At 43.4% G+C, this 19,339-nt stretch overlaps 2 long non-coding RNA genes across 2 annotated transcripts in view; both read left to right on the plus strand.

The window, feature by feature from the left end:
- The first annotated feature begins 4,339 nt into the window (after positions 1-4,339).
- Positions 4,340-19,339, plus strand: part of LOC146526323 (uncharacterized) — a 90,694-nt gene continuing 75,694 nt past the window's right edge. Inside the window, exon 1 of the long non-coding RNA XR_014875462.1 lies at positions 4,340-4,638. This is a non-coding gene — a long non-coding RNA (uncharacterized LOC146526323). The remainder of the gene's footprint in view (positions 4,639-19,339) is intronic.
- LOC146526324 (uncharacterized) lies at positions 14,552-15,360 on the plus strand. The gene is made up of 2 exons (XR_014876109.1): positions 14,552-15,251; positions 15,305-15,360. It is a non-coding gene; the product is annotated as an uncharacterized LOC146526324 (long non-coding RNA).

The raw sequence follows: 19,339 nt of genomic DNA on the forward strand, positions 1-19,339 counted from the left end.
GAACATGCTGTAGGTATTACAGATACTGTGCTGCAGTGGTTTGTATCATATCTATCTAATAGACTCCAGTTTGTGCATGTAAATGGAGAGTCCTCTTCACACACTGAGGTTAATTATGGAGTTCCACAGGGTTCAGTGCTAGGACCAATTCTGTTTACATTATACATGCTTCCCTTAGGCAGCATCATTAGAAGACATAGCATACATTTACACTGCTATGCAGATGACACCCAGCTCTATCTGTCCATGAAGCCAGATAACACACACCAATGAGTTAAACTGCAGGAATGTCTTAAAGACATAAAGACTTGGATGGCCGCTAACTTTCTGCTTCTTAATTCAGATCAAACTGAGGTTAATGTACTCGGCGCTGAAAAGCTTAGAAATATGGTATCTAAGCAGATTCTTACTCTGGATGGCATTACCTTGGCCTCCAGTAACACTGTGAGGAACCTTGGAGTCATTTTTGATCAGAATATGTCCTTCAATTTGCACATTAAAAATATATGTAAGATCCACCTAAATTGAATAAAACCCTACAGATCATATGTTTAAGGAATGCCTGTAGTCAGTAGAGAGAAGGTTGAGTCCTTCCCTTCCTCTAAGAAGTCCCACTGCAGAGTTTCAGTGAGTAGCTCTCAGAGGATTGTCAGCATCTTTGTGATTATGATCATTACAGTGTGCTGCTACCATGTTCTAATGATGGTGTTTGTTAAACTTTCATTAACCCACTGCCTTTCATGCATTACAAGGACCCTTGCTGATTGTAGCAGCTCAGACCTTTAACTCTCCTACAGGATGACGTACAGAGATGTTTTTATCCAGACTTTACCTTCTATGTTGGGACATTTGAAGGCATTTTACAGGAAAGACAACAGTAGCAAGGGTGCTGTGCCAGGGACCTACAAAGTTCACATCAGGACATTAGGCAGGGCATTAGTGGTGCCTGCCTAATAACTCTAAAACTGGAAGCAGTGCTTTCCTTGCCTCCTTTTGAGTGTTAGTCAGTGTAAATTTATTAGTGAGAAGGGAATGCTTCACTTGTGTTGTGTTCACTTGATCTTTGCTTTAGTTTTGATTTGCTGACTAAGCTCAAGTACACAAAGAGCCACAGTTTGAATAGCTGAACAGGGCTGATAGCACTGAATAAGGCTAAAATCCACAAATTTGGTAACTGTAACTAATAATTAAAGTCTGTATGAGTGTGGAGCACAATATTTTTACTGCTGTGTTTGGGGTGGGGGTTGGTTGGTCGTCCTCAGAATGTGTTTATTTTGTACATGTGTGGTTATGTTGAGGAAAACACTGTAGTTTAGTTTAAACCCTTAACAACAGGAACCTGGTTGCTGATGGCACATCCGTCTCCCAGATGCTGATAAAAGGACAGCGGTCGAGTAGCTTTAACCAAATGACCTTTATTGATGCCCTGAGAAGGAGAACAGGATCCAAGCACTGACAAATTAACAGGATATTTTGATGGAAAAATGATTCATCTGAGCAAATGCACACTGACTTGTAGCTTGGTGTTTAGCGCAATGCGGCGTCTCTGATAAAGTTCGAGATGTTGTTTCTCCCCATTTGCTGATTCTGTGATTCTGGCTGCATGTTTGATTTCTGCAAAGACATCAGGGACACAATGTAATTTATGGTTTCCATCTAGCTGCAGATGAAAAATAATCAAACCAAATAAAATGCAAAGAGGAGGAAGTGATTATCTAAATGATGGCTGCCGGGTTTGGGGAGTTTCATCTGACAGCTGAGTGCACTGTCTTTATGGACAACTGGAGGATAGAGGGAGGAGGAGGAGGAGGAACGCCGGCACAAAGGGGCGGTTTGGGGTAAAATGGTGAGGGGAGCAGGGGTGGGGCGCACTCACATTTGGGCACTTTACAAGAGGAAATGATCAATTCCACACACACACATACATACAGCGTTCTGACAGCTCAAGACAGAGCATGACATTTAAAAGGAAAAAGCTGACATTGACTCCATCACTGTCACCCCGACTGCCATAAAGCAGCTGCAAATATTAAAACATTTTTCATCTGTGCCGCTCGGGGTTATTGGCACCAGAAATTGTTTTGCTCTCCGTCTGTTGCTGGCCTGCTCTGCCGCAGCCCTCCCCTGAGACCCTGCCTGTTACCGCCGCCTCACAACATATTGGCAGTTGATGTGAAGCTATCCATGTACACTTGCCACTCACAGAGTCTTTATCGCCTTCCACTCTCCCTCTGCAGCAAAACCCTCCTCCCACCATGCCTGCTACAGTAAACCACACACACACACACAGCTGCACGCCCTGGAATAACAAGTCAGACAATGAAAGTGTCATTAAATCACTCACACAGGAAGCCATCTTTGTGTGTGTGTTGTTACATGTATGTTTGCCACTTTTTCTAACACGCTCTGAACAATCTGCCTGATTACTTTTGCTCCCAGCAAACATATTTCCTTCATTTTCTGTTCACTGGTTTTCAGACTGGATGTGTTCTGACCAGCATCAGCTTTCAATTGAATATGTTTGCAAATTTTTGTTGCTCTTATTTTTTTTCCTGACACCTAAAATAGCCTTTGATAAAGGCTTATTGCTTGTCAGATGAGGTGAGTATTCTCTATTATTCCAAATCTATTCAAATGGCTTGGATTGCTCTGTAAATAAAAGAGCATTGTGTGTGTTTTCCTTGGGAATCTATTTTCCTTCTTCACAGGATATCTCACCTGACCATCTCTCGTCTGTGTCTGTGACAGGTTTATATTATGGTGGTCAGCCTAACGGCGTTATGTCGTCCTACATGTACGTATTTTACTTACAGGTTTTTGTCCAGATACCAACATTTGCACCATACCTCTGACACCAGCTCAGCCAATCAGAGCTGCTGTTTATGCCAAATTTAAAAATATAGATATATTAGTTTACTGTCTGCTATAGCAGCTCTATCAGTGATTTTCCTCTTTGAAAATGGGATACAAGCATGAGTTAGGTTGTTGCCAAGTATCGTCCAACTAACCTGCAGTTCCTCTTCCATCCAGCAGGGGTACAAGCAGTGAGTCAGTGCCCATGTTAAAAATGTAACAGCAGAAACATGTTTACAGCCTGATACAGACACTGTTCTGATTTCTATGGATCATTTACTTCTTCATAACACCTGTACAGGAGGACAACGTTCTTGTAAGTCACCTGTTTAAATTGTATTAAGGCTTAAAGTTTGCATTATTAGGGGCGTGGCATGTTTGATGGACAGGTGGATGGTGACACAGGTGACTGTAGCTGCTAGCTGTCTGCTAGCTTCACCTCAGCTAACTGGAACTGGACCTCTGGACTGTTCTTTTTTTGTTTTTTAATGACATCATGTGACCAAAATTGTGGCTGCAGTGAGGTTACAGTAACAGACCGTCCTATTGAAATCTGAAAGTAACGTGAATGATAAATACAGTAGGTATTCATATATGTAAGCTGCCTAACACCCTGTCTTTTTTCTAAAACAAGCTCAACTGTAGTTTACCTATAACTGCTATAATTGTCACGATGAGAGGTCACTGAGCTCAGAGATCACGTGAGCAGGCGGCTCATAGACTTCTATAAACTGAGGAGTCCTTCCCTGCTGGACATTTGAAAGAATGTAGGTTTAAAGAGCTTCAGCACTGGCTTCACTTTCCAGGCTCTGAAGCCTCATTCATCAAAAAGCAGCATGTCATGGGAAAATTTAAAATAGTTCATTAGCCAAGTTTTTCATTGCAATCAGCACAAAATCCTAAATGTTTCTGACTGAAGGAACCAGGGTGATGCTAACTTCTAGATTGGACAGATGGATGGATGGATGGATGGACAGACAGATGGATGGATGGGCAGACAGATGGATGGATGGATGGATGGACAGACAGATCGATGGATGGATGGATGGATGGATGGACGGACAGACAGACGGATGGATGGATGGATGGACAGACAGACGGATGGATGGATGGATGGACAGACGGATGGATGGATGGGCAGACAGATGGATGGATGGATGGATGGACAGACAGATCGATGGATGGACGGATGGATGGATGGACGGACAGACGGATGGATGGATGGACAGACAGACGGATGGATGGATGGATGGACAGACGGATGGATGGATGGACAGACGGATGGATGGATGGATGGATGGATGGACAGACGGATGGATGGATGGATGGATGGGCAGACGGATGGATGGATGGATGGATGGGCAGACAGTCCTGTTGTTGCCACAGCTGACTTTGTTTCTTTTGTTCAGGATCTCTAACATCACCGATTGGCCGAGGTAGTGAAAATTGGGATCACTCACCTTCGTAGTTCTTGGTAAAAGTAAATGGTAAATGGACTGGTTCTTATATAGCGCTTTTCTACTCTTCTGAGCACTCAAAGCGCTTTTACACAACTTGTGCATTCACCCATTCACACCCATTCGCACAAGCACATTTCTCTAGGTGCTTTTCTAGATAACATTCACACACATTCATACTCCGATGGATGCATCGGAGAGCAATTTGGGGTTAGTATCTTGCCCAAGGATATTTGGCATGCAGACTAGGGGAAGCCAGGAATCGAACCACCAACCTTCCGATCAGTAGATGACCTGCTCTACCACCTGAGCTACAGCCACCCCAAAAGTTTGTGTTATGTGACAACTGAGAATCTTTGTATTAATTTAATGGGCTGTGACATGCAGTATATAACAATGCATTGTTAAACTAGTACAGACTATTTTTATAACAAAGAAAATTCAGCCGCACGATGCGTAAATATTAATGGATGCTTTGAAGCTGGCCTATCACAGCTCAGCTCAGCCTAGACCAAATGAGTAGCTCAGCTAACACGGCTCATTGTTCAGCCCCGCAGGCTGTCTTTAGGCCTGTAGAAGATATTTGCTGCTAATGCTCACCAATGAGAGGCCCAAATGGTCTTATTACAGCAGCTCCCAGCGCTCACGCTATACATCAGGTAGAAACACACGGCAAAATGGTGACCCTGATTGTTCTGGGAGCAACAGCGCTCATTACTCAACACGCCTCGCCCTCCCTCTCTACATGCAGGGCTCCCTCCTTTTCACCCCCCTTTCTTGTCTCTTTTCTTTAGCTTCCCTACATATTTCATTTATAGAAAGATGAGACCTACTGAGCAGCAGACATCCACAGACGTTGTGTTCAGGTTTTAAGTCTTAAAAAAATTATCTTTTTATCTAAATTTGGTTAAAAGGATGAAAAGTCTCTTGAGGCTGTTAAGGCAACTTCAGCCTTATTGCAGACATCACTTCCTGTTTCACTGATGAACAGTTTCCTGTTGGTTAGATCTTATTTTACTATATTGCTTTATTGATCAAGTTTATAGTATAACATCCTGTCTTTACACATTTTATTAGATTTTACTTAATGACTGTATTTTACTGTAGTCTATTTAAACAAGCTCATTTTATTTTGACTGATTTTTACCAGTTTTGTTGTTTTGTCATATTTTATAGTATTGAGCTCCTATATTGTTATTGGTCATTAATACATATCGACAGGATTAAATATCGTTTCTCTTAATTTGAATCAATCAAATATGTCTTTAATGCATCTACATTTGTCCTGGGTTAATGTGTGTGTGTGTGTGTGTGTGTGTGTGTGTGTGTGTGTGTGTGTGTGTGTGTGTGTGTTGGTCTTCAGCCTGCTGAACTCTGGTTGACCTGTGAGCAGCGAACAGCTGGGCCAGTTGTCTATTGGTCAAGACAGATAGCAGCCAGCACCAATCACATTACAGGCATCCCTTGCAGCCAGGAGCCTCGTTAGTGCAGTAATCAGTCATTGTTAGAGACCTTGGGCCCAACTCAATCTCCCCTTTAACACCGTCTGTCCATCCACCCATCAGTCGCTCCATCCATCCGTTCCTTTTGTTAAACATGGCGCACAGTCGCATTTACATGTTCACACAAATGCTCGTGCTGTCAGCCATATCTTGGGTTACATGACTGTGCAAGGCTGTAAATGAGTCAGCCAATAGGAATCCAGACATGCACATAACTCATCAGCGTGAGGAAATACACATGCAGGAGGTCACATGACATGATGGATAGCATTTAAACTTTAAACTTAAAACAAAGGAAAACACAGGAAATGTGAGATATGAGAGCAAAACACACACACACACAAACAAATGTCTGAAACTCAATCACCAGAGGTCGTGTTAGTGAGTTGGGGAACAGATTCGATTAGCGCACTGTACTAGATACGGGAAATGATTTCTGTCAAAGCCATCTTTACTGCAATTATGATATGATAATTACGTATTTCATTATTTATGTGGGAAAGACACGAAATCAGCGCTGGATACACAACAGTGAGAACATGAAGGTAGTTTTCATTTATGTGTGTCGCAGTGCAGAGTCAGAGTTAGTGTGATGTTACGTTAAAAATCGAGGCATCTGCAGAAAGTCAGAGAACTACTTCACAGCTTTCTTCATCACAGCTGTCAACAGCATGACACTGTGCTTTATTCTCACTCATCTGACTTTACCTGTTACCTGTTCAATCAATTTGATCCATAAAAATCCTTTTTGATTGTGAGAGGAAATGAGCCCTTTCTGATATATTTTTCATGTATTTTTCTATCATCTCACCCACCAACTGACCAGGCTTCGTTTAGAAAGAACTGACTTCTCTCATGATGATCACAGACTCAAAAGACTGTATTTCAAAATCAGTCATTTCTGTGTTATTATCTCCACCTTCCAATAAGTATGTAGATATCAGACGTTAAACAGAGGAATGTTTGAGGGAAGCTCTGGCTTCAGGTAAGGAACCAACCCACGTTCCTTACCTGGTCACTGACAGATCTCGCTGAACATCATCCATCCAAGCATCCATCCATTTTGCACAGACGTCTCCTTCAGCTCATTGAGGAGGACACTGAGGCATTCCAAAACCAGCCAGGAGCTGTAATCTATCCAGCATGTCCTCTGCCCCACGGACTCCACCTGCTAGGATACGTTTTAGGACACGACCATGGGGCGATCGTGGCTCAAGAGTTGGGAGTTCGTCTTGTAATCGGAAGGTTGCCGGTTTGAGCCCCGGCTCGGACAGTCTCGGTCGTTGTGTCCTTGGGCAAGACGCTTCACCGACCGCCTACTGGTGTTGGTCAGAGGGGCTGATGGTGCGATATGGCAGCCTCGCTTCTGTCAGTCTGTCCCAGGGCAGCTGTGGCTACAACTGTAGCTGCCTCCACCAGTGTGTGAATGTGAGAGTGAATGGGTGGCTGACTGGGTGTGTAAAGCGCTTTGGGGTCCCTAGGCGGGACTAGTAAGAGCGCTATACAAATACAGGCCATTTACCATTTGCACCTCACCTTGGAGGCACCCATGAAATGGGTCCTAGTGCCTGTGAAGGAGTATTGGCTGAGTTGGTCACAAAGTGCAGCCCTGGGACTGGATGGCCATTTTGCCAGTGCCCAGAAACACCCCAACAGGAACCCACAGGGAGCACAGTCAAATATCCAAGTCCATAAAACACTGGCTGGGCACTCTGGCTGAGCAACCCCCCAACCAGTCTGCATGAAAGAAATTATTTTAACCTGCGTCGAGACAGAAAGTTCACCATTTATTGTAATTCTCATAAATCCACCATGGATAACGTGTCTGAACTGAAAAACTCAAACTGTTCTGACCTTGAGTTTTTCTCACAGTAACGCTAAAACACAAGCACTGTCTAGTAGCTCAGCGCTGCTGCTATTGCTAATGGCCAGTTAAGGGTTTAGGACAGAATATCAAATCATAGCAGATGCTAGTAGTTAAACTTCATGTGTGTAGTAGAAGCGGGTGGTTGTGGAGGTGGAAGGTGATGCTATCAGAAGGCTGCAGCTCACTTTACATCCCAGAACAATCCCAAAAAGCTGTTGGAGGTCGTCTGAGTAAGAAACGTATGCTACTACAGACACCTGGAAACATCTAAATGCGTCACCATTCCTATTTTCTTGAGTGTTTACCTCAAACTTTATCATTTCTTCTTCTGCTTCACGTTATATTAGAAGTCCTCTGGTTGTGTGCCTGTATGTGGGGCTGCAAATGGGGAACACTGCACTGTATTTCCTCGAATATCGGCGTATCCGGTATATCATCGCTCTAATCATCCTCTAATTCAAGCCTCAGCTTGAACGTTATCGTATGAGATCCTTAGCTAAACCTGTGGTGTTCTGACAGCCAGGCTCTCTGTGGAGTTCAGCGTCAGTTTAGGGAGCTGTATATTCCAATTAGCTGGCAGGATCCCCAAGCTATGGATAGTATACAGAGGAGTCACATTCAATTACAGCCCGTGTCCACAGTGGGCCTGTGTGTTTTTTACCTGTCCTCATGCATAAAGCAAATACTGATGTTCCCATGTGCACCAGTGTCACAGTGTGGATAATGTGTGTGCGCTCTTTTTTATGTACATGCTTTAACGGTGACATCATTTACATTAAAAACAACGCCAGTTATGTACGTGAGATCGCTGCCTGACAGACGATGTGCAGAAACACCAGCAGCTTGTGAATGATGGCCAGCAAGCTGTCCTACATAACTCCAGTTTCAGGCCATTAAAAACACGGAAAATATGCTAATGTATTCAAGTAGAGAAAAAATACAATAAGTGCCATATTTGCACCCATATATCATTATATGACTTCCCTTTTGATTTGCTCATTTTCTCTGACTTATTATCATATTAAAATAAAAAGGAATTTCTATTTAAGCGGCTGCATATTCTTTACATATCAAAAATCGTTTGATGTGTTTTTTTAAAATGCATTCCTTGAAGAAAACAAAGGCGTGCATAAATTAGCAGCTAGCACTGCAATTAGACAGTCACAGTGATTGGAAAGGAATAATTATCCAGAGGCTGGCCTGCTTTGGGCCTCTTCCACCGCTCAGCCCTGCGTACAAATAGAGAAACAGAGAAATGCAGATCAAACTGAACCTAAAAAAGCACATTATTCTGACCAGCAGGGATAGAAATGAAAATCATTACGAGTTATAAACATCACATTGTTTCACAGCTTATTAAAGAAGCAGATCGAGTTGATGATCCGTATCTGCAGCCTTCTTTCTGTTTTTGTTCCAGTTCCATAAACAAACGTTCTGATTTTGCTTTGAATGTTCTGGTTCTGTGACTTTACTGGGAAACAAACACGAGTCCAGTCTGTAAGAATCTTTTGCTCATTTTATTCCAGGATTGTACCAGACCAGCTTTGCATGATTCAAGTTCAAAATAATCCTTTTGTCCCTTCCTGGGTCCTGGTGCAGCCATATTGTAGCTCCTCTCCTCGTTCTGTTTAGCTGCCCCTCACAAACAGAAAGTGGGCTCCAAACTCCATGTAGAGGTTGGAGAGGTGGTGTTGGAAATTTGCTGTGGTTTGCATCCTGTTTGGGAGCTTGGTGTCTTACTTTGACTTCACTCAGGATTTTAGGAAAAGGACGTGGTCAGTGTTAAAATACTGTCTCTTAACCACATCCACCACGCATGTTCAAAAAAAGCTATCATTGTGCATTTAACTGTGATACCGAGGCACATTTCACTAGCATCCGTATGTGATTAGTAGTGGATCTGAACCCTGGTCCTCACGACCGAACAACCTGCAACATGAGAGGAAGAAGAAGAAGAAGAAGAGTGTGTTTGTCTGTGTGTCTGTGAAGGTTCTCAGTCATCCAGGTCATCGTAGTCAAAGGAGCTTGCAAAGAAAAGCGTCTGGACTTCTTTAAGTTACTTGAAGATGTTTCACCTTCATCCGAGAAGCTTCTTCAGTTCTAAGGTCAAATGGTGGAGAGTCCCAGATATAAACCTAGTGGGAGTTTCCCCCCACAGAGGGACAAAAGGACCCCCTGATGATCCTCTAATCGCCTGAGCCAAGGTGTGAAACTGGGTGTGAACATTGGCATCCTCGAAAGAGTGTGGCGGTGGCTCCTCCACAGGTCAAGACTACAAGCTCCTTTGACCTCGGGGTCTGTGCTAGTGTTAATGCCTGCACAGCTGTTGGCCTTCATGTTTAGCTGAAGTTATTACACAAGATATCTTCAGCAGCACCGTCTTTTCCAGACTGGATCTATGTTGATGAGCTTTCAGAATGTGTCTCAATATGTTTTCAGTTTCCATGGACTGCTTTTGAATGATCTCATTCACGACACGCACTCAGTACTAACATGAGTTATTATCATCAAAACCCCCAAATACTGCAGTTAACATCTAACTGTCAGACTGGATCAAGCCGATATTGTAATCCAGCGTCTGTTAGTAAAAGGTTTCATCACACGTCACGTTTAAAGAATTCACCTGTAGAAGAGATTGAACAGGGAGCTGTGATTTGAAACAGCTGAGACGGTAAGACGCCAATCAAATGACTCCGCTTAGTGTACAAACAGGCCCCGCCCACTCCAGGAAATGAAAATCAGGCACTCACTGAGCTTCCGTCCTCTGTGTGTTATCCATTCTTCTACAAACTGCTGACAGCACAGAGGCCTGCCAATGCGGCAGGTGTGCACCGAGATCAGGTCACATGGTTTAAGGTTCGTCGTTGCTGAATAAAAGGCCTGCTGGAAAAAGGAGGATAACAAGGATAACATTTTATTAAGCACTGAAAGCGTGGACTCACTCACCGCAGCTGAGCCATGCTCAGTTTTTAACCAATCCCACGACTTCTGTGACGTTCCTCCATCAAACCAGAAGAAAAACCTGGTCTGTCCTCGAGGTTACCGTCCGTCTTTTTGCTTTAAATGTGTCCATTGCTCTTAGCCCGCTGCTGAACTCACAGCAAAAACAGTCTGACTCACAGGCCAAACTTTCCCTTCTCCGATATGTTGATTTGATATACTCCAATAGAGCCTTTCTCCCAGACACCATCAATTGTCTATAGATTTTTCTGAGCTCTCCTTGGAAGAGAAACAAAAGCAGACCCTGAGAAGCCTCGAGCCTAAGAGGCTTTATTGATATCGATGTTGGGAGAATATCGCCCATTTTCAACAGGGGATCAATCACCCCGTCACTGCCACTTTACGAGTTGCTGTGCTCGTGGGCTCTCAGTGTGTGTGTGTTCATGACATACAGATATACATGAGAATAAACAGATTCAGCGTTAACGCAGTGAACAGACGGTTAATCAGCTCGTCACACAGCTCCGTACTGAAACACGGGGATAATAGGATCTCTTTCAGTTCGGCACATTTCATAATTCAGAGCAAACCTGAGCAAATCATTTTTTCATTTGGTTAGCTGCCTCTTATCTGAGGATGGTTTCAATTAAAAATAGAATCTATTACAACAGGCTAAGTCAGGTTAAGCGCTGAAGACGAACGGCTCGGACTCCTAGGAATAAATTCAGAGTGAAATCACTCCTTCCTGTCAGGCAGCATGGTGGGCATTAGGGGCTGAACTGGAAGAGAAAATCGCTCCGGTGCTGTGGCAAAGCTTTCACTGTTCACAGACACATTTCAGCCTGCATCCTCACCGAACGAGCAAAGAGATTAACAAAGGTGAAAGAGCCTCAGACATGTGAGGGGAAGCATGAATTAAGTTCAGCTATACGGATCCTTTTACTGTCTGGAAGAATTTATGTTTTGCCGCAATCCTCAGAACTGAAAAAGCAGGAAAATGGAGGAAGTGGGTTGCAAAGCAGTTTGCAGAGGAAACAACCATTATCGATGAGGTGTGCTGATTGCAGCTCTCTTTCTGCTCCTTTTCTTTTCTTCCTATTATTTCTACTTCTTTCTTTCTTTGTTGCTGCATTGAAAAACCAGACAACGAAACAAACTTCCCCAAAATTATTTTTGTACCATTTTAGATCAGTGAAATCAAAGACTCACATATTTTTCTAGTTAATATGAATTTTCTATTTATCTAACTTTTTCCATGGGTTTAAAAAAACAAAAATAAACGAACAAACATTCGAGAAAAAATTAAATCAAACACGAATAATCTCTGCTGATGCTTCACCTCACCTTTAAACCTTGGCCACACCCACTAACATGACATCAAACACTCATGTCAGTAAAATTAAAAACCTGTAAAATCATTTAAGAAAATGGAAAGTAATCATTTTAAATAAGTTAACTCGGGTAAGTTAACAGGTGCCTTTGACGGGCTTGATTTTGCTACTGAGGAATAACATTGTGACCCAGCAGGGTGTCCACAACCTGATTTATATAATGCTGGTCATCAGATGTTCTCATCTGAGCTTCACTTTTATTTTTCAACTTTCATCAGTCCGATGGAATCTCTTTGCACACACTTTTTTCTGTCTGTGCATCATCACCATCAATTCTTTCTTCACCTGGAGGTAAATGTGCTTTGTTACGCCCCAGTCTGGGGGTACAGGAACGCAACATAAGTTTGAAAAGATTGCCCCGCCCTGGTCCCCAAAACCATACACAGAGGGAAAACCAATTTCTTAGTGAATGGTGGTTTATTTTTCTACACTGCAAAATGAAGCTCCGGGGTGAACAAAGGCCAAAGCTAAGTCAGGAGGAGGTGCTATCTAAAACCCTATGTGAAATCAAAAACCAAACAAAAGACAAGCGCTACACTTAACTCCCCTAACTGAGATAAACAGGAGAAAACAGTGCAAGGGAAAACAATAAGGCAGCTCACCCCTTCTGTTTCAGTGCTATTTACAATGAAAACTAATGTACACACTATATACAGAACTGAGAAAGTCGCAAAAGTCACAGGTTTTGGAGGCCAGGGTCAGGTCTGCTGCTGCTGTCAGTGGCTGCCCCGGGGCAACTGCTGGTGAGGGATTTTGAATGAGACCACATGACCAGGGGACCAATCAGCAGCCGTCAGCTCATCCACTCAGGTACCTGCAAAGACTTAAAGACACAGACAAAGAAAACAGCCACCAAAACAGATTAAGGCCAGGGCCATAACATACTTCCTTATGTAGAGAAATGGGGGCGTGTCCGTATGCAGACCGCACAATGATTCTGATTCACTAACTTCTGCACAATGTTGCACGGTAAATGGATTTCCACGCACGTATACGTGAATGAGGGCCATTCGCTGTGAGGGGCCATGTTTTACACTGGATCCATGAAGTGAATTAGAATAGTGGTTGCTTGGCGTTCTGGTGGGAGGAGCCAGAGAAATGAATGGTGTCAGCAGTCTGGCAGATTGAGTCAGGAGTGAAGCTGTAGTGTTGTGTAACTTTGTGTAAATGCAGCACAAGTTTAAACTTACGAATTTCATAATAACCCAAAGTTTGTTCCATGATGTCACTGTGAGCCTGGCTCCTGGAGGTGGTCGGGGTGGCGGCACAAACACTCCTGACTGCAGGTCTGCAGGTCTGGGTCGGAAAAGATGAAAGATAAACACAAATTTAAAAACAAAAGCTTTTATCTTTATTGCCAAGTTTTAAGGAAAAGATCATCACCAAATGTGCAGCTGGCATAGCTAGATAACTTCCTGTTAGCAAACATTTCAAGCAGGAGAGGGAAGCTGACGCACATACATGTACTGCAACACACAAACACGTATATGAAGTCAAGCGTGTGCATTTCCACATGCATGCAATCCATGCAGTACCAGTTAGAGCCACAATGACTGTCTGCTGTCTTTCCTGACAGCTGCGGGGTGTGTGTGTGTGTGTGTGCGCGTGTGTGTGCGTGTGTGTGTTGGGGAAGGTCATCATGAAGGAGCCGAGAAGGGAATAGGGAGAGGAGAGCTACACACCTGGCATCTGCCACAGTTGAGCACAATCATCTCCACCCGCCCCTCCACACACACACACACACACACACACACACACACACACACACACACACACACAGTTGGCTGGTCTAAATTGGTCCAGCTGACAAAAGCATGGTGAGAGTGAGAAAGTTACTTTTGCTTGTGATCCAAATCAGATTTATTATCATCATCAAAGACAAAAGTGTTGTTTGTGTCACCAGGATACCTGCACGCTAACTTAGGGGGATTGTTACACTGAATGTAAAAACTCTGATGTAAAGAGTAAAATGGTTTAGACTGAGATTAATATAACATTCATGTGAAGGCATCTGTGTGTGCGCTACTTTAAACTGTGTTAAAAATAAATGAGCATGAAAGTGCTGGATTTGGGCTGGATTTATGAAAAAGAAAGCTCTAAAATTGTACACATCATGACCTACCTTCTGGTCCTTAGCAGGTTATAAAATTGTTTAGCTGCTGTTAGCTCCTCTGTTAGCTCCTAGCTAAGTCCTCACCTTGGATAAATGACACCAGTCGCTGCTTAAAGTGTTCTTGTCAAAAAGCTGATTATTTTCAGAAGAAATCGGGTTTATATGTTCATCTTCTTCATTTAAAAGATCTTTTAAGTTCTTTCAACAGTTCAGTTAGAGATGCAACGGCTCCCTGTTTCCCACACCTGGTTACAAAGAGCACAGGTAATCCTAATGTCCCAAAAACCTTTCTTCTGTGGGAAGAAGTGGGTCTCACCAGGTGACTTCTTCAGTCACAGCTGACTGCAGGTTTCCAGCCTTATAAACAGGGCATTTACATAATGGCTGAAACTGAAAGAACAATGGGCTGGAAGGTCAGTTTATGATCATTAATATCGTCATGACCATTGATCAACAACCACTGATCAATAACCATGAGTCCCATTCACAGAGAGTTGGGGAATGGCTGCAATCACAGCATGTAAGATGGTGACAGATGTTCCCTTAGGCCCCTCCTCCATTCAGAGATGGTCTTTCCCTTTTCACGTAAATGGCCTCCTTGACTCCGCACTCAAACCAGCGTTCCTCCCTGTCCAGGATGTTACATCCTCATTCTTGAAAGAGTGTCCACTGGCCTGTAGGTAAATAGACTGCAGAGTCCTGGCCTGACGAGGTGGCTCTTCTGTGTTGTGCCGTCCTCTTACCCAGAGGTTGTTTGGTTTCCCCGATGTATAAATCCTGGCAATCCTCCTGCACTTAACAGCGTACACTATGTTACTCTGTTTGTGTCGGGGACCCGATCCTTGGGGTGGACCAGTTTTTGGCGCAGCGTGTTTTGGGGGTTAAAAGCCACAGAGACGCGATACTCCTGACACGTACGGGATCACTACAGGTTTTCTCTTAGGCAGCGGTTGTCCTTCTCTCCTGGATCAGCTGGAGCTTTCTTTAGGAGCCTTACCAGCTTTGACAAAAGTCCAGCTGGGATAACCACATTTACTCAGGGCCTTCTTGATGTTCTGCCTCCCTGGCTGCTGTGTCTGTGGGGATGGTGTTCGCTCTGTGTTGTAGCGTCCTGATGACGCCCAGTTTGTGCTCCAGTGGATGATGAGAGTCAAACCTCAGATACTGATCCGTATGTGTAGGTTTACGGTACACGTCAGCTTTTAGATGTCCCCCATTACTGATGGAAATCTCACAGTCTAAGAAGGCTAACCTGCCACTTTTCATATCCTCCCTGGTGAATCTGATGTGTCCACCGAGTTAATGTGATCCGTGAACTGTGGTACGTCCTGAGATTTGATTTTCACCCAGGTGTCATCCACAAATCTGAACCAATGGCTTGGTGGTGTTCCAGGTTAGGATAGCAAAGCCCTCTTTTCCACTTCCTCCATGTACAAATTGGCCACGATGGGTGAAACTGGGAGGCCATGGCACACCCATGTTTCTGCCTGTAGTGCTGACCCTTGTATGTGAAGTAGGTGGAATGAAGACACAGTTCAAACACACTTGGTGGATGCTGAGAGCGGTCCTGTTGCTGAGGTTGGTGTCATCCTGTAATCTCTTACGGACTACCTCCAACGCTTCAGTGACTGGGATGCAAGTGAAGAGAGATGTAACGTCGTACGAGACCACGGTTTCATCTGCCTCCATGATGACATCTCTCACCTTCTCAACAAAATCCAGGGAGTTCTGGATGTGGTGTTCAGGATCGAAGCCAGAAACTTGGAGATGTCACAGGTGACAGAGTAAATCATACAGACAATCGGTCTTAAAGGTGCACCCTGTTCATATATACGATAGCCTTGTGTTGTTCTAACCGCAGACAGTCTATCACCCTCTTCCTGTAGCCACCGGGTCCCATTTCAGGGGCTCATAAGTATTTTTGTCACTGAGCAGTGACAACATTTTCTAATGATAACCTTTCTGGTTTAGCAACACTGTGCACCTACTCTTGTCTGCTGAAACGATGATGATGTTGTTGTCATTGCTAAGTGATGTGAGTGCCTTCCTCTCCTCCATGCTGATGTTGGATGCGTCCTTACTTGGATGATTGAGCATGTATCAAGATGCAATCCTGAGTGTTATTTGGCATCATTAGTAATATCGTTGCTCCTGCTCCACCTGCCGTTCCAATCTCCTCAAATGAAGATGTGAAAATCTTCACTCTTTCTTGATAGAAACAATCTGTAATTTAAGACGTAATATTTCTCCATCAGCATCTGTTCATGCTCTGTTTCTTTACCCGAGCTGTTTAAATAAGTTGACTCAATGAAAGCATCCTCCCGTTCTCTCTACATTTTACCTGCATCTTTGCTAACAAATGTCTTTTGATCTATTGGTCCCTGTGTGCTCGCCATAATCAACACCTCGCTGCTCTCTGGTCACGTCCTTGCTCCACCCACTCTTACAAAAACTCAAGCTTCTTCTTAGCAATTACAGACCAAGATATTAGAAAAGGTTTTGGCTACGCAGCTTACAGCCGTCTTTGACAAATACAGTCTACTTCACAAATTTTAATCAGGTTTTCGTAGAGCTCCTTCTGCTGAAACTACCTCTTAGAGAGTCCAACAACATAAAGCGATGCAGGCGAGGGTTCTGTTCTGCTGATGGTGGACCAGGCCTCTGCTTTTGATACTGTTTCCACATTTTTCTTCATAGGCTGAAATATTGGGTGAATGTATTTGGATCTGCTTTGCAGCGGTTCACATCATCATCTGTCTGAACGACACTTTTGTGTGGCTGTTTCTCGTCTCTCAGCTATGCTGTGCCACAAGGGCCTGCATTGGGGCCCTTATTGTTTCTGTTATACCTGCTCCCACTGCAGCACATTTTGAACACATTTAAAGGCATTTGCTTTGACTACAAGCCAGTGCAGATGATAATCAGTTATTATCATCTGAAAACTCCAAGATGCTTCTAAGTTGCATATCTTGAATAACTGCTGCAGCTCCGATCAGAGTTGGATGGTTGACAACTTTTGTTGTCAGCCATCCATTGTTAAATCATCTGTCAGAAGTTTTGGGGTTACTCTCAACTCTCACTTTGGAATCTCATGTCAGATCTCTGGTTTACACTTGTTTTTAATCACTGAAGAAATATTGCTAAGTTAAGTACCATTGTGTCACATCTGGATTATTGTAATTCAGTGTTCACCTGTGTAAGCAAAAACTCCCTGGAACATCTACAGGATGTTCGGAAGGTCGCTGTGAGGCTTCTGACAAAGACTCTGGGCCTGACTCTTCAAGCACCAGCTTACATCACTGAAGCCCAGAGGTCATGTGATCAGGACCTGCTCACTGTACATCATCCAAGGCTGAAAACTACAGGAGACGGAGCTTCTGCCATAGTGACACCCCCCCCCCCCCCCGCCCCTTGAGTTTGAGAAACAACATTTAGTTAACCTTTCTTCTTATCCTCTGTTATTTTGTTGTGAAGCACTTTGGGTCCCCTGTCTGGAAAGTTGCTATACAAATAAAAATTTACTTACTATTTTTCTTTATCTTCATTTCCTTGTGGTCATGGTTAAAGTTTTCCAAAGCACGTAAAAAGCTCAGAATTACAGTTAATTATGTTAATTATGTACAGTAGCAATTTTGTAATGTTGTAAACCTCAACATTTGGCAATAAAACCCTTTTTGATTCTGATTCTGAAAAATTAAACTGAATGAAATTAAAACAAAATAAAACAGCAGCAGGGTTTAATATTTTATTTTAAAACATTACAAACTGCAGCAACACCTGGCTACAAAAAGAGAGAAGGAAGTGTTGGAAAAAGCTGATTTATTCATCCAAAGGAAGAAAACTGGAGAGGAAATCTGCTCCTGTTCCCCCTCACCTCGTCCACTCCCAAGAGGCAACCGGACATTTCCAGGCAACAAAAGCGGGACACGGCCTGCAGGCTTTGATGTTTATTTTGTTTTAGCACCCTCCCCCCACCCGCTGCCTGTCCTGCTTTTGTGTCCGTCCAGGTACAACAAGCGCCCCACCAGCCCGTCCAAAAACAACCTCTCAGGGTGGCGTCTGAGTGTGACCCAGGTCAGGGATGTCCTGTACTTAAACCCTGAACCCACCAACACCCCTGACCCCTCTGTCCTCATCCTCACAGTCTGCTATCACCTCACACACACAGTGCCTGGTTCTCTGAGCAGTTAGCTCACTGGCTAACTCCTGGCTGTTACTGTACATGCATGTGCGTGTTAGTCAGCTTTGTATCACTCACTGATGGATAAAATCCAGTGATGGGAATAACAGCATTACAAGTAACGACGTTACTTTATTCAGTAACGAGTAGGGATGGGTATCGTTTAGGTTTTATCCGATACCAGTACCAAACCGGTACTTTTGAAACGGTGCCGGTGCTTAAACGGTGCTCAAACCGGTGCTTAAAGAATGGAGAACACAAACTTTGTCCAAAAACCTCTCATGTTTAACTGTTTCCCACTTTTTTTAGCAACAAGGTGATATGTACCAGTTTTTAAACTGTGGTGATTTTCCACGTAAAACCAGAGTCGTGATAAACAATATATACGCATGTTTTTTCCTCAATAGTTTCGCTAAGGACAGCGCAGCAAGCACTCTCTGCTTATGAGCAAAGAATAAAAACCCTGCCCTTTCGTGTTGGTGGAAAAATGCACCATGTCGACCAATCAAAAAATGATATGGAAACATGACATTTGGTTGTTTAGGAAGACGGGGAAGTTTTAGGAGTGACGGCCAGAGAGAGAGAGAGAGAGAATTTTGAGATGTGAGAGATTTGTGACGTTTAGCGTGTTTGCAGTGTGTAGTTAATGTGTTGTCTTGTGTAGTTAGTGTGTAGTGTTGTGGATAGTTTTGTGTTGTGTGTCAGAACACTGAGGCGACTGCTGTCTCCAGGTAGAAACAGGAGTGACACACCTGCTGCTGTCAGACTTGCAGGTATCAGGCTGTGATGTTTCCTTTATAGTGGACAGAAATTATTGTTTTGCAGTGGCACAAATAATTTGTGGCATCTTATTGAAGAACAGCTGATTGTTATGTAAATAGTTTGAAATGGTTATAAAAAAAAAGGGTAAAAAGTAAATGGCTGCAAATAACCTTGTTTGCAAAACTTGTGCATATGATTTTAAAACTGACAATTTATATTTGCATTTAAAGTTATGAAATATGATTCCATAAACATGTTTGTGGTTGTTACAGTA

The sequence above is a fragment of the Neolamprologus multifasciatus genome, chromosome 1, assembly GCF_963576455.1.
Source record: "Neolamprologus multifasciatus chromosome 1, fNeoMul1.2, whole genome shotgun sequence".
NCBI classification, from domain to species: domain Eukaryota; kingdom Metazoa; phylum Chordata; class Actinopteri; order Cichliformes; family Cichlidae; genus Neolamprologus; species Neolamprologus multifasciatus.